We start from the raw sequence: 13,084 nt of genomic DNA, 5'->3' as shown, positions 1-13,084 counted from the left end.
AAAAGCCTTAGAGCACCTGGGCATCTCCACCTCTGGCTGTACCTGGTGTGACATACCAGGAGCTGAAGATGCAGCTCGGCTCTAGTTCAAAACTTTGGTCACACAAACGTGCTCCTCTTTATGGACAGCTGGGATAAAACGACCCTCGGGCCACGTATTTAAAGCCAAGGAAAGGGAAATTTGGCATCGGTTTTAAGTCCTTAAACAAACAACACACGCTTATTACAAATGCACAGCGTATGAAAATGTAGCCTGTGCTAGAGAAAGCCAGGGAAAATCCTCAATTGTGTACATTGCTGTAGGCTACCCAAAAGCAAATGGGACTGTGGCTCTTCTGCAAACACTGGGGGCTGGCTCCTTCTCTCATACACATAAAAGCAGAGAGAACCAGAAGTCCCATTCAACCCAGGTCCTAGATTTACAACATGCATTTATCCTCTCTCACACCAAACCCTCTGCAGGACAGGAAGGCATGAGCCAGGGACATGAATGCTGTCAGGCATTAAATCCACTGACACCAATGACAGTCTAGAGGCCTGAACAAATGAGTCACATCCATGTTTTTGGATCTCAAACTTAGTTACCAGGGGTCAAAGTACTGTATTAATATAGGTGAACCTCAAACAGTTCAGGAAAAAACAATCCTAAAACTTGCATGAAGTGGCCAAAACAAGTCTTTAATTACCTGAGTTAGTGCTAGTTGTCTACATGTTAGTGACTCTACAAGGCTAGGATTTTCTCAGAGATTTTCCAAATCGTCTGGTCTTACTGAAAAGAAAATTTCAGGATGACAAGAATTTCCCAAAGCCTCTTAGCCTTTCCCCAGTCACGTGCCTGCACTAAAAGCAAGCAAAATAGAAAAAAAAAATTTGAATCAATTCAGGAAAGCACAAGCCTCACCTGTTACATTGACTCTGCTCCAAAAAAAAATATTAAAAAAAAAAAAAATTGATGTTTTTGAAAAAGGAACAGAAAGCACTATATCCACTATTGTTATTAATAGAGCACCAGCAACAACAATACTATTTTGGATTCCTAGAACACCTGGGATCCTGGGATCTCAGTGCACTTTAAAAAAATTTTATAAAATGTTGACCAAACATCACCCTGCACTATTTGGGAGAAATAATAAAATAAATGAAAAAAAAAAAAAAAGCAGCAAATGTGGTAAAGTACCAGCAGTTCCAGCATCATCACCTGCCCGTAATATTTGAGCCCCATCTCCCTTGCCTATTGCTTGCCTATTTACTGGCAGAGTGGGATAATAGTAACCCATCAAATCCTAAGGTTTCAGAAACATAGGTGGATTTTCAAAGGAGCATTCTCCTCCTCAGTGCTCCCAACCTTCCCTCCCCAGTGCACATCAATGTATGTTTGGAGAGAGACATTGCAAGACTTTATTCCCTTTTCTCTGAATGGTGAGGTCAAAAATGCAACAGACACCACAGGGTCGTGTGGATCATTAGCCCAAGGTGGTAAACAATAACTTAGCAAGAAGAAAACCACAGTCCAACAGTCCTAGGAAATCCTTCAATAAGCACTGGAATTAGAAACACCTGTTTTCAGAGGGGTGGTAAGTGTTGTGTGTGGAATTATTTAGGGCAATTAATTTTTTTTTCTGGGTAGGGTAACCCATTTTTGTTTTTAGGGATTTTTTTGACGGGAAAAATATCCGAGTGAGGCTTTTCCTACCACTTCTACATTGCTAGCATTTCTTGTGCATAGTCTCTTTTGTCTAAGCATACAGCTGAATTCATGCAACTATAGAACCAATAAGGTCACTTTCCTCCTGTTTTCATGAAAACTGCAAGGAGTAAAAGTCTTTGAGATTTCAATTTAGCTGAAATCAGTCAAGATACTCAGTAATTACTGCTATTTGAAAGACAGCCAGCCACTATGCTCATAGAAGCTATGTTTCTGTATGAAACCAGGCTAAGAAACAGCTGAAAAGAAAAAATGAAAGTTATGTTAGCTGAAAGAGTTACCTGAAAAAAAGCAATATAACACAGAAAGCTTCTTTATCTGAATAGTCCTGCATAAATCAATGGAACTACTCAGCAAACAAGGACTGCAGCATCAGGCCTGGCAAAGGGCTTCCTCCGCTTTCTTTCTATGGAGATGTGAAACCAACTCTGTATCAACTCCAAGGCCATCACCAGTAATCAGATCAAGCTGGTACAAAGGGGACGTTGAGAAAACAGCTTGCCACAGCTGCAGCGTCAGGGAATAATCCAGCTGCAGGTCACACATGATCCATCGATAGCAGAGGGAGGAGGTAAACCTCCCTCTTTGCAGAGAGCCAGCCTCAGCTACCCCGTGCCACATCCCCAGCCAGAACTCAGCCAGCCTTACCAGCTGCGCAGCCCTGCAGCCACAAATAAGCGCTCACAGAGAAGCGGCTGGGAAGCAGACGGGTTTATTTTATTGTTTTGCAACTTCCTATTTATGAAAATGCTCGGAGAGCCTGGATACGGATCAAGTTTCGCTGCTCAATATTTATTAGAGTCTCACCTGCCTCACCGGAATGGGAACTGCAGGCGCTTTGATTAATGGATTGGAAAAGAGAAATGTATAGTTTCCCTGTCGCCTCGGTAAGCGCCTCCCTGTATCTTGTGCCGAGAGGCTATTTTACAGCATCGCAGCCCTCAGTGAATCTCTGCTGATTACTTGCTGCCTCCCTACAGCAGCACGGCTGCTCCGAGGTGTGGGGTGGCACCGTGTTTTATCCCGGAGCTGGAGCAGCGCTGCGGTGCTACGTCAAGGAGAAATAGGCCCTCTCTGAACGGCAGTAAAAGTACTGATTTAAAATATCACCCCAATGGTGGCTGCAGGTTGGGGAATAAACCAAGTTCTTCCCCGTGCTCAGAGAGCACCCACCGGTGCCAAAGAGGGATTTTTGGCTGTGGCTTGGCCACTTTCCCAAGGCAAAAGCTGTTTTGTCTTTGGAGGCAGAGCAGTGTGAGAGAAGCATGTAGACCCACACAGCTTCAGCAACTGCACCCATAGAATGTGAATGTTATAAAGTCATAGAAACATTGAGGTTGAAAAAGACCTCGAAGATCATCAAGTCCAACTGTTAACCTAATGCAGATCCACCACTAAGCCGTGTCCCTAAGTGCCACATCTATGCACTTTTTGAACAGTTCCAGGAAAGGCCCTGTCCCTCTGCCTTTCTTCACCAACCACCTCTGTGTGTGAAATTAAGCTTAGGCCCATCTTTACACCAGCATGCTGATTCTGAGCTAAACAGAGTTTTCACTTAGCCCTGGTACAGCCTGCAAGATGCTTACGCTTTGCCACTGGGTAGCCAAGAGTCACTGCTGAAGCCCAGACCCATGGAACAGCAAGAAACCAACCCTAAACAGCTGTTTTCACAGCAGGAAACCTTCCAATCCCAGCACTGGCCTGTTCCCAGAGTTCAGGCATTTTGAGGTACAGCTCAAATACTACTATTGGTAGCTGCCATCCCACAGCTATCTGCCACACAACAATTACAACACACGGTGCAGTGGGTCAAGAGCACTCCTGCATGATACAAAAGAGACCTCTGATTCAATCTATACCACAAAACCTTTCATGAATGGTGAAACAAAAGAGGAGAGCAGAGCAGATTTCCTCCAGGAGAGGGCAGTCCCATACACACACACTGGTAACTCATTGCACATGCTGGAAACGAATGAGGCTTTCCTAATGGAAAAGCCCCGTTATCCCAACATCCTCAGTCAGTCTGTCTTCTCTTGACTAGGACAGAACTGTGCCCTGTCTGCCTGGAGTCCATGCAGTTATTTAATCCTGCACATTGTGATCTTTTATCTTTACATTTCAGCTAATAACTCTGCTCCAGTGGAAGTGAGTGAGGGCTGGCATGTGTTAGCACTAGGCACGGAGGAGGCCATGCTGTGAGGGCCTCACACACACACTGTGGTACACCATGGGCTTTGCCTTCAGATACCTCCTGTCTGCCTCAGAAAGTCTGACCCTTCACTGCTGCACTGGCAGCCTTCCACATAAAATACTTCGGTGCTCACATACAAGGACTACACCAGCTGCAGATTCCTCACACCAGCTCTGCTGCTTCCCTGGTATTCCCCCATCTGAGGGTTTCCCAGCTCTGCCAACCCCTTTTAGTCTCTACTTTCCTATTTCCACCTTTGGCAGGACACCTTAGACCCATCCTTCAACCTGTCTCTTTGTGGTTTCATCACAGAAAGTTCATTAGCCAGACTCAGTATCTGGCCTGTACACCTCACTGGGGCTGATGCAGCATCGCCCAGCTCTCCTCACTCCTGGGCTGTGGGAGAGTGTTCTCCTGCACCATCGGCTGCAGTCTGTGACAGACTGTCCTCACCCCTTCCTGGGAATGCACAGGAACCAAGAGCAGCCTAAAGATCTTAAAGATCCTAAAGAACTTCGAGAGGATTTGGCTGGACTTCAGTTAATTGCTACTGCAAATTAGGTCTAAACCCATTTGTCCCATCCACCTGATAGATCAGGCTGTACATTACAGGCTGCTTCTAAAGTCTACATTTTTATCAAAAGATTGGCAGTCCCTGTGGGCCCTGCTGAGATAAAAAGGGCCTTCTGCTTCCCAAGCCTCTCTTCCCCACTCACTCCTTCTCCCTGGTTTTTGTATTCAGCTTAGGGCTTCCAGGAGTGTCTAGAGGAATTCATTTCCTTCACAGTCCACCCCTCCTTCTCCTGAACGAAAACTGGAGCTGGTTTTTCCAACTTGGATTCACAGGAGAAATATGAAAGCTAAAGGCACACGGTATAAATAAACATGCAATGGGAACAGAAGAGGCAAAACACAGAGGCCCAACGCAGACGAGAGAGACAATGCAGCATAACAAACAGCGAGCTGCGCTTCGCCTGTGGCATTTTCCAGCTACATCAATAATTATATAATACAACGGTCGCCGATTTCTCGGGCGCGGATCGATAACGACTGCGGTGCCACCCCACTCCATGGCAGGGGGTTGTGGGCTCAGGGGCTCTTTGCAGGCCCCCACTTTGCCTGTGCCAAGGACTGAGCAATGCACTTTTCAGGCAGCACCAAGGGCTAGAGAAGCAGCACGTGTATTCCCCAGACCACAGGCACAGGGCTCTGCCCATGGCACTCAATGCCAGCATCGGTAGGAAGTGGCTTGCCACCTTTTATTTTCTCTCTCCCAGCTGCCTGCAGAAGACACAACCTAGGGATTGCTTTGCATAGGTGCTATTTGTTTGCAACAAGTTGGAAGAGGATTCATTCCATGAGTGTCTCACACGCTGCAAACTTATTCAGCAGGAAGCTGAATGCGGTTGTCAAGTATAAATGTATGAATGCACCCACTTGTCAGGCCTTCCAGCAAAGCAATTAGAGAAGAGGGTACCATTAGAGACATCCATATTTTTCATAACAAAATATAATTCTCTAAATAGTTTATTTTTAGCATCTCTGCTGCAGTAAGTTGAAAAAACAGAACAATTTTGTGGCTAGAACATAATGAGCATCTCTGCTTAACAGAGCGGAGTTGTGTAAACCCACCCTCAAACTCCCGTTTTTAAGCGTATAGATGCTAAACATTGTCCTGGAGGGGGAAAAAAATGGGAAATCAAATTAAGGAAACATTGAGAACAACTAGAAAAGTAACAACCCTCTTTTCTTTTAGGCAGGAATATGAATTCTATGAAGAACAAGCCTAAAATATAGATTTCAAACTTTAAATGCTTATTTAAATGCTAACCTGAGAGAAGTAGCAAAAGCGTTGTCTGACCCATGCAACTTCCTACAAATGACAGCTATCTCTAAAAGCTTCCCATGCCAAATCTAATTAAACTGAAAGAGACATTTGGAAACAGGGACTGGCTGGTCATCTTCAGGAAAGGGGACCTTTTGGGCTAGAATTGACAAATATGGAAAGAAAAAAAAGAAAAAGCCAACAGCCAGAAGACGTGGATGGTAGATTCTTGCTCTATGCAATTTAACAGTAAAGTAATTGGCTTGTTGTGTGGTGTTATTATTTTATTGTGTTGCATGCTGTCTCCGGTCAGGCTTTGTCTTGTATTTGTTAGACAAGCATTCCGATACCACTATGTAAAATGTCAAGTAATATAATTGGGCCCCAGTCCTACAAGGCCTTCTTTCAGATGGAACTCACATGTCATTGGGAATTTCAACTGATTTCCCTGATGGAAGGCTGGATTAAAGGTCTTCCTACTGCAAAAATTGAAAAACTCATAACACTGACACACTCATCTTGCCAATCAAAGAGTAATAAAAAATAGAAGTGGCTCTGAAACAGATCATCCTAAACAGCAAGAAATCCCTAAATAATTAAAAATAAATAAAAGAAAAAAATACTTGTATCCCCCAGCTTTGGGCCTTATTTCCCTACCATTATGGCCACAGAGATAAGCACTTGAGAACCACCATGGTTAGGCTATAGCATAAAATCACTGGTATAGAAGAGAATATGGTCCTTGGAACTCTAGCTAGAGTCAGAAGCAGAGATCTGCTTTTCCCTCTTTGGGAAGGATGCACCAATCTGTAACTATGAATCTTGACTGAACTAACTGTTATTCATATATCTAATTTGCAAAGACAAAGAGGCACGAGAAGATAAGAATGGGTGATCTTGTAGTCGAGGTGATATGGCTATAAAAAATTATTCCTATGCATAATGCATTGCCTTTGCTGCAATTGGTGCTCCCAGCTGAGTTTTGTTCCTATGAATGGATCAAAGAAAGCATTCTCCCAGTTTGTATAAGGTGAAACATGAAGGACTGTTAATATTCAGGTTGATTTCCACCCCCCACCATTAACAGTTGTTAAAAGGTATAATAGGCATAAATAGCCATTTCCAGAGATCACAGGATGTAGAAATAATCTAGTATTTATGGAACAAATGCTTGGGTATTATCATCCCATTACCAACAAATGATGGAGGTTAGGAAGAAGCCTATGGTAGATGAATGCAGTGGAACTGAACCTTTCCAGCCAAACACCCTTCCCATCTGGCAAGTGCATCATGGGAGCAACAGAATAGGTTAAAAGTAGGGAATTACTGCAACCCAGCTAATCAGCAGTAGCAGGTTAAGCCATAGTAGCCTGACTTTCAGGTCTGTATACTGGTCTGGCTACTCTTTTTCCATTTTTTACCACTATCCGTTCAATGCAGCTCAGAGTTCCTAGATTCCAACCCAAATAACCCACTTGGGCCCAGGGCATACATGTGAATATTTACAGGAGTTTTACTAGGGAAAATGTGTGGGTAGAAAGAACTCAAATATTTGTTGGCTGGAGAAACAAGCAGATTAACACAACCTGTACTGGCACAATGTTCTGAGTTTGCTGTTTGCATCTCTCTGCCATATAATCAAGTCCCTTTGGAAGATTTGTTTCTGTGAGGGCTCTCTCTCTCCATTGCATGCTGATGACTGATAATGCAGTCAGCATACTGCAAATGGGAGCTGCTTTCCACTTCAAAGGGACAATCCCTAATTTGCCATAGCCCTGGGTCAGACGCGAGTTAAATGAGCTGGAGCAGGACACAGCCACACCCTCCATCGCTGGGCTGTGCAAGCTGCACTCACACACACCAATCAATGACTTGGGGCTCTTCTGAATGAGATGGGAGAAAATTACATCTGAGCTCTGGCCTCAGCCGATCAATCCTACAGTAACCTGGTTTTTCGAGGAATGACACTGCAGGCGAGGCTTGTGTGACCTACAAAGAGAAAGGTCTCGGCTCAGTCGGCTCTCTAGGTCTCCTTTTCTCTTCCCTCTCTGTTTTGCTGCTGCAAACTCCATCCAAGGAGCTATCCTGTCACACTCTCCCTACCAGAGCTATCCAACTGCAAGAAGCCACTGAAGCTTAAACACCAAATATCCAATTTTTTTTGCATCACTTATGATCAATCTACAGAACAAAACTCCCCTTCCTCATTCATATAGTAGCAACATCCAGGATTTATCTGCTTCCAGAGATTACAGGCCAAGAAAGGGAGGCAGGAAAAGTGAGTTACGATATTCAAGACTACTTCACATGCAATGAAAACAAAGAATTAAAATAACCAGGACCCCACTTGCTCCCCTCCAGAACTTGTCAGGCCTTGCAAACTCACAAGTCTCTTGAGCATCCCATCCTGTGTGGGAGAACACATAGGATGTGTGAAAGAAATGGGAAATTCCCTTGGGGAAGAAAAAAAAAGAAAGCATAACCCTAAGCAGCAAAGGCCCTGTAGAAATATACATAATTATTACCTAAATTTATGCCTTTAACAAGTACCACAAAGGCCAGGATATGAGGTTTTTCTTCTTACTAATCAAAGACAGCACTCAGAGCCCTCCAAATTTTAAGTTCTGTTGGTTTACTTGAACTGTAATTATGGACTTAGGAACACAAAACAAAGATTAGTGAGAAAGCACTAAGAGTCATCACCGTGTTAAATCTGTCACTATAGCTTTGTTGCCCTATCTATCCACACTTGTCACAGGGATGCTGCAGGCAAGCAAGATTACTAGCAATGAGCTCTCTTGAAGTTAGGGTGCAATAGACAAGGATGGTTTTTCTTGATTGCTTTCTAGAACAGTTCAGGCCAGGATGCCAGCCATGGAATTGAAAGTCAGCAATTCCACTATCTTGTCATCCCTCCCGCCTTTGCCTTGGGTTCCTCTCTTTCTGGTGTCTGCAAGCTAGTTCTCACTGAATGACCCATGCATTTCACAAACTGATGACTCATTTTCAGAAATTAGATGCATCAGAGCTCAAATCTGATTGACAGCTGATGGGCTCCGCTCTCCTGAGTACCAAAGCCCAGATTCCTAAAGGGTATTTAAATGCCTTAATAATATCTTTAAAATCTAGTGCACAAAAAGCCAAGTTTAAAGCAATATAAAGAAATATCCACAAGTGAAGCTAAATAGATACCCAAAAAAATCATCTCATTGTGTTTGCATCTGTGCATTCCTAAACCATATCAGAAGATGAAGTCTTTAATCCTTCACTTGACAGAATGCCTTCTGACCTGCCTAAACAGAGTGTCTCTTATAAAGACAGTCTCAGTATCAGCCAGTATGAGACAATCCGCAGAACAGGATCTTCTCTCTAGAAAAACTGAGATTTTTAAAGTCTGGGACTACAGCACAGAAAACAAAAGACTAGATTCTTGGCAATTTCCATGAGTATGTCAGACTGCAGCAAATTATATCCTATAAGCTCTGTGCAACCATTGACATAGTATTTGCATTAGCTTCTCCTCCTCCTCATGAGTCAGGGTGCCTGTGCCTCAGATGTCTACCTAAAACAATGGAGACCTGCTGTGTGTGCCAGACTGGGCTACAAATTAACTACTGTGCTATCACAGGGAATGTTTCCAGGATTCTTACAGGTGGAAAACAAACAATGAAATTTGGCCTCACATTTATTAGGATATAAAATGGTTCTCATTAAAAAGTCATGGCATATCACAAGATCTCGCAGCAATATCTGATTTAAAACAAGTCAACCATCTCTCTTAGATGCAGAGCACAAAGGAAGATGTGACTTGCTGCAAGATGGCACCTTTTAATAATGACCTCCATGCCAACTAATTAAGACCATGAAAGCAGCACACCAACAATCAAACAACACAACGTTAACCTCAAAACCCCAAGGCCGTGTCTGTGCCTGAACATGCTAGAAACATATCAATAGACCAGGGGTAAAATTCTCAAGCAGAGATTGCCATGGGCATTCACTGAAGGTGCCCAAGTACAAAATGGCAGAACATTACTGATGGACTTGGCTGTCAGGTGGTTGATGCATTTTTTTCCTTCTCAACTCCCTAAACACTAGATCCAAACCACATGACAAAGCAGCCAGTGAGACCACCAACAGACTGAACACCAAATAAACAGGAGATGCCAGAAATACACACACCTACTGAAAACTGGGGTGAGCTTAAACCTCCTCACCTGTGAATTCAGAAAAGAGTTCAAACCCATAGATGTAGAAACAATACAAAGACTGCTCTGCAGAGGCTGCAGCACAGGATTTTTGGACTTGCTTTTTTATGGCTCTTCTATTCTAGGTGACATCTCTGCAGCTGACAGTGGCATCTGAACAATGCCTGGACCTTTTAAGCTGAGGTTCTATTGTTAAGCACTGGAAATGCATCTGTTAGTGTTCAAGAAAACACTGCCTTTCTCATGAAAGCAAAAACCAAACCAAAATACATGCTCTCATTAGCCTCTGACACACTGTTCATGATGTGTATAAAAATTGGCTCTGCTATTTCTAATAAACAGAAGAGAGCCCATACAGATTTAAGTACTTAGACAAGCGTAGTGCGTTGCATTAAGGAAATGTAGAACTATGTTACAAGAAGTATAAAGGGAATTCTTCACTGAATTTGCTGAATACAGCTCTCCTCCATTAGTGCAATTCTGGCTGTCATTACCAATGGTCTTCCTAACTCCTGGCCAGGATTAACAAGTCACCGAATTGGGAGCTCACTGTAGAATTATCTAGGAAGGTAGAGTTGAAAGAAACACAGGTCAATTCACAGAAAAAGTTTCTTTCTTCATCATGCAGGAGTGGGATGAATAAGAAAAGAATCCATTTATCAACAGTACATTAAAACTCCAGAGCTCCTAAGGTTTATTTCATTTCGAATCATGGCCTGCCTGCTCATTTTAACGTGACTTCATGAAAAGCTTTCTGCATTACAAAGGGATCCCAGGGCTTGGCTTTCTTCCTCCCCATGTTCCAGCTGCTCTTCTTGCATGCTCTCAGCTCAGCCACACTACACAGTGATGAGTCCCAAACCCACTGTCTGCCTGTGACCCAGTGAGAAGCTAACCCTGGAGGTCAGAAGAGATGATCTTCAGCCATGGAAACATCAGTTCTCAGCAGGGCTTCCAAAAAGATGCCCAACAGCTCACACACCAGGTAGGCTGCCCATATTGGGAAGAGTGAAAACTTCTTTTCACAGCTCAAGACCAAGGTTTCCTCTAAGAAAGAAAAGAGGATCCAAACGAGACTGTGGACACACAAATTTCCAGCATCCAGGCATTGGTGCCAGACACAGGAGATCTCAGGCTGTATTCTACAGGCAGCTCATGCTGGGTTTCTGTGGGGAAATTACTTAACCTTTCTGTGCTTCCATTTCACTATAGGGAAGAGTTAAGTCTCCAGGATTAAAAAAAAAACAAAACAAACCAACAAAAAAACCCAAAAAAACCCCAACATCTACAAGAAAAAACCCCAAAAACCCACCATCAGCAAAAAAACCCACACAAACCAAAAATATCACAAACTATTAAAATGACCACTTTCACTAGCCTTCTGTACTAGTTGCATGGGGTATTCAAAGAAGGGTAAAAAAGAAAAAAAAAAAAAAAAGAAAATGAAGAAAAGTATGAAAGGATGGAACTCACACTGAGTTTCAGAGTGTTAAAATGAATACTCGAGGCAACTTTCACATTTGCTCAGCACAATGTTCAGGAATGCCAAGAGAACCTTTGCCCTCTTCTTAGGAAAATAACATGGTGAACTTTTACTATGGATCATGGGAATATTAACGTTCACATTTTCAGCCAGCATTAAAGTGGCTTTAATTTAATTTAGTTGGATTCCCTTTAAAGGAAAATTAAACTAAATCAAATGAAGGCTATTTTTAATTCCAAACAAGTGTGAGTGCATGCATCAGTTTAATACATTTTACATAATCCACTTGAAACCCACCTTGTTACTTAATTCAGATCAACTTTCCCATGTGCTCTGCCTAGACAAGCCCTTAGAGATAACATTATCCGTCCTCGAGGAACAGCTGAATTTCATTATTGACACCTAACTCTAGAGAGAGCTTCTCTGGAAAGGACAACACAGTTGCACACAATTTATATGTCTGTCACAGAGAGAACAATGCTCTGTATACAGCTACAATAACAATTAATATACTGGCAGTTGTTGTTCCATTAGTCACTAATTACACAGTAGACCAGTTATACAGAAGCCTTGTTCCTGGCAGCGAAGCCACTGCTCCAGAATGACTGAATTGATAATCCAGAGCCTGCCTTTTGTTTCCCTGGTGATACCCTGCACCTTTGCCATCAGTTAACTGAAAACACCACAGATGGTACAGATCCATAGGCAATGGCTGTGTACTGCACACCACTGCTTAAGAACTTCTGAATTATGGCATTTGCATGAGAGGAGTCAAGGTGAGTTCAGTGACTGAACAGAATTTCTTCCAGTCTTTGTCACAAAATATAAGAAGAACAGTTTGTCACTGAAGATTTTTGCTTCCTCTTACAAAATAAAGGAGAAGCGTGGCAACCTGCACACATTGTTTCATCAGGCTGTTGCAAACACAAGAAAATGCCAGCCCTGGTTGGGAGTGGTTTTGAAGGACCTTTGTTCCACCAAGACATCTCTCAAAACCTGAAAAGGTAAGAAGTGCATAGCTGCTTCTAAAAGGATGTTGCAATAAACCCCAGTGCATTTGGTAAGCCACAGATGTGACTCTGGCCAGCCAGGAAAGGCACAAACAGGCCCAGCTCCACAGCTTTCCCTTTGATTTTTTTCTCCGTGTTCTTTTTCTCTGTTGCTTTCTGCATGTCCTTATCTCAAGAGTATATCATGATCTGTGCTCTCTGGTGATCCAGCCAGTCCACAGGCCTGACACTGCTGCAGGTTTTACAACTTGGAGGAGAGCCACAGAGGAGTGGCCTGGCCGTGATCTTTGATGTCTGGAGAGCAAAACAGCAGAGGTGACCATCCTTCTCACATCATTGTGGATGTAGCAAGTTAGAGCAGAAGGGTAATTGTCTCACCTTTCCCCCCACCAAAGAAAAGGCCCAGGGATTGAGGAGTCTTTGAAAAATGCCAATTTACAAAAGTGGCAATTTCCAATCAGCTTCTCTAATTAGCATTTAGTGGAAACTTTTTGCCTTTCACCAATAAAAGACCTCTCCAGGGAATTGTGATTAGAGAAAACTTCCTCTTGATATGGGAAAAGGGATAGAGACAGTGTTAAAGACAGCATTACATAGTTTTTTAATGAAAGCCTAACTTCAAGAATTTGTTCACTGGAACAAGTCAATGAACCATTTTGATCT

The 13,084-nt window shown here is 43.0% G+C and overlaps 1 protein-coding gene and 1 long non-coding RNA gene across 3 annotated transcripts in view; both read right to left on the bottom strand.

Moving 5' to 3' along the window:
* LSAMP (limbic system associated membrane protein) overlaps window positions 1–13,084 on the bottom strand; it is a 977,049-nt gene that overhangs the window by 943,796 nt on the left and 20,169 nt on the right. The gene's annotated exons all lie outside the window — the stretch shown is intronic.
* The window catches only part of LOC147654342 (uncharacterized), a 49,441-nt gene that overhangs the window by 20,522 nt on the left and 15,835 nt on the right, over window positions 1–13,084 (bottom strand). The window lies entirely within an intron of this gene.

The sequence above is a fragment of the Cyanistes caeruleus genome, chromosome 3, assembly GCF_971803275.1.
Source record: "Cyanistes caeruleus chromosome 3, bCyaCae1.hap1.1, whole genome shotgun sequence".
NCBI lineage: Eukaryota > Metazoa > Chordata > Aves > Passeriformes > Paridae > Cyanistes > Cyanistes caeruleus.
Note: the sequence above shows the minus strand (reverse complement) of the source record. Positions and strands in the feature narration are given on the sequence as shown.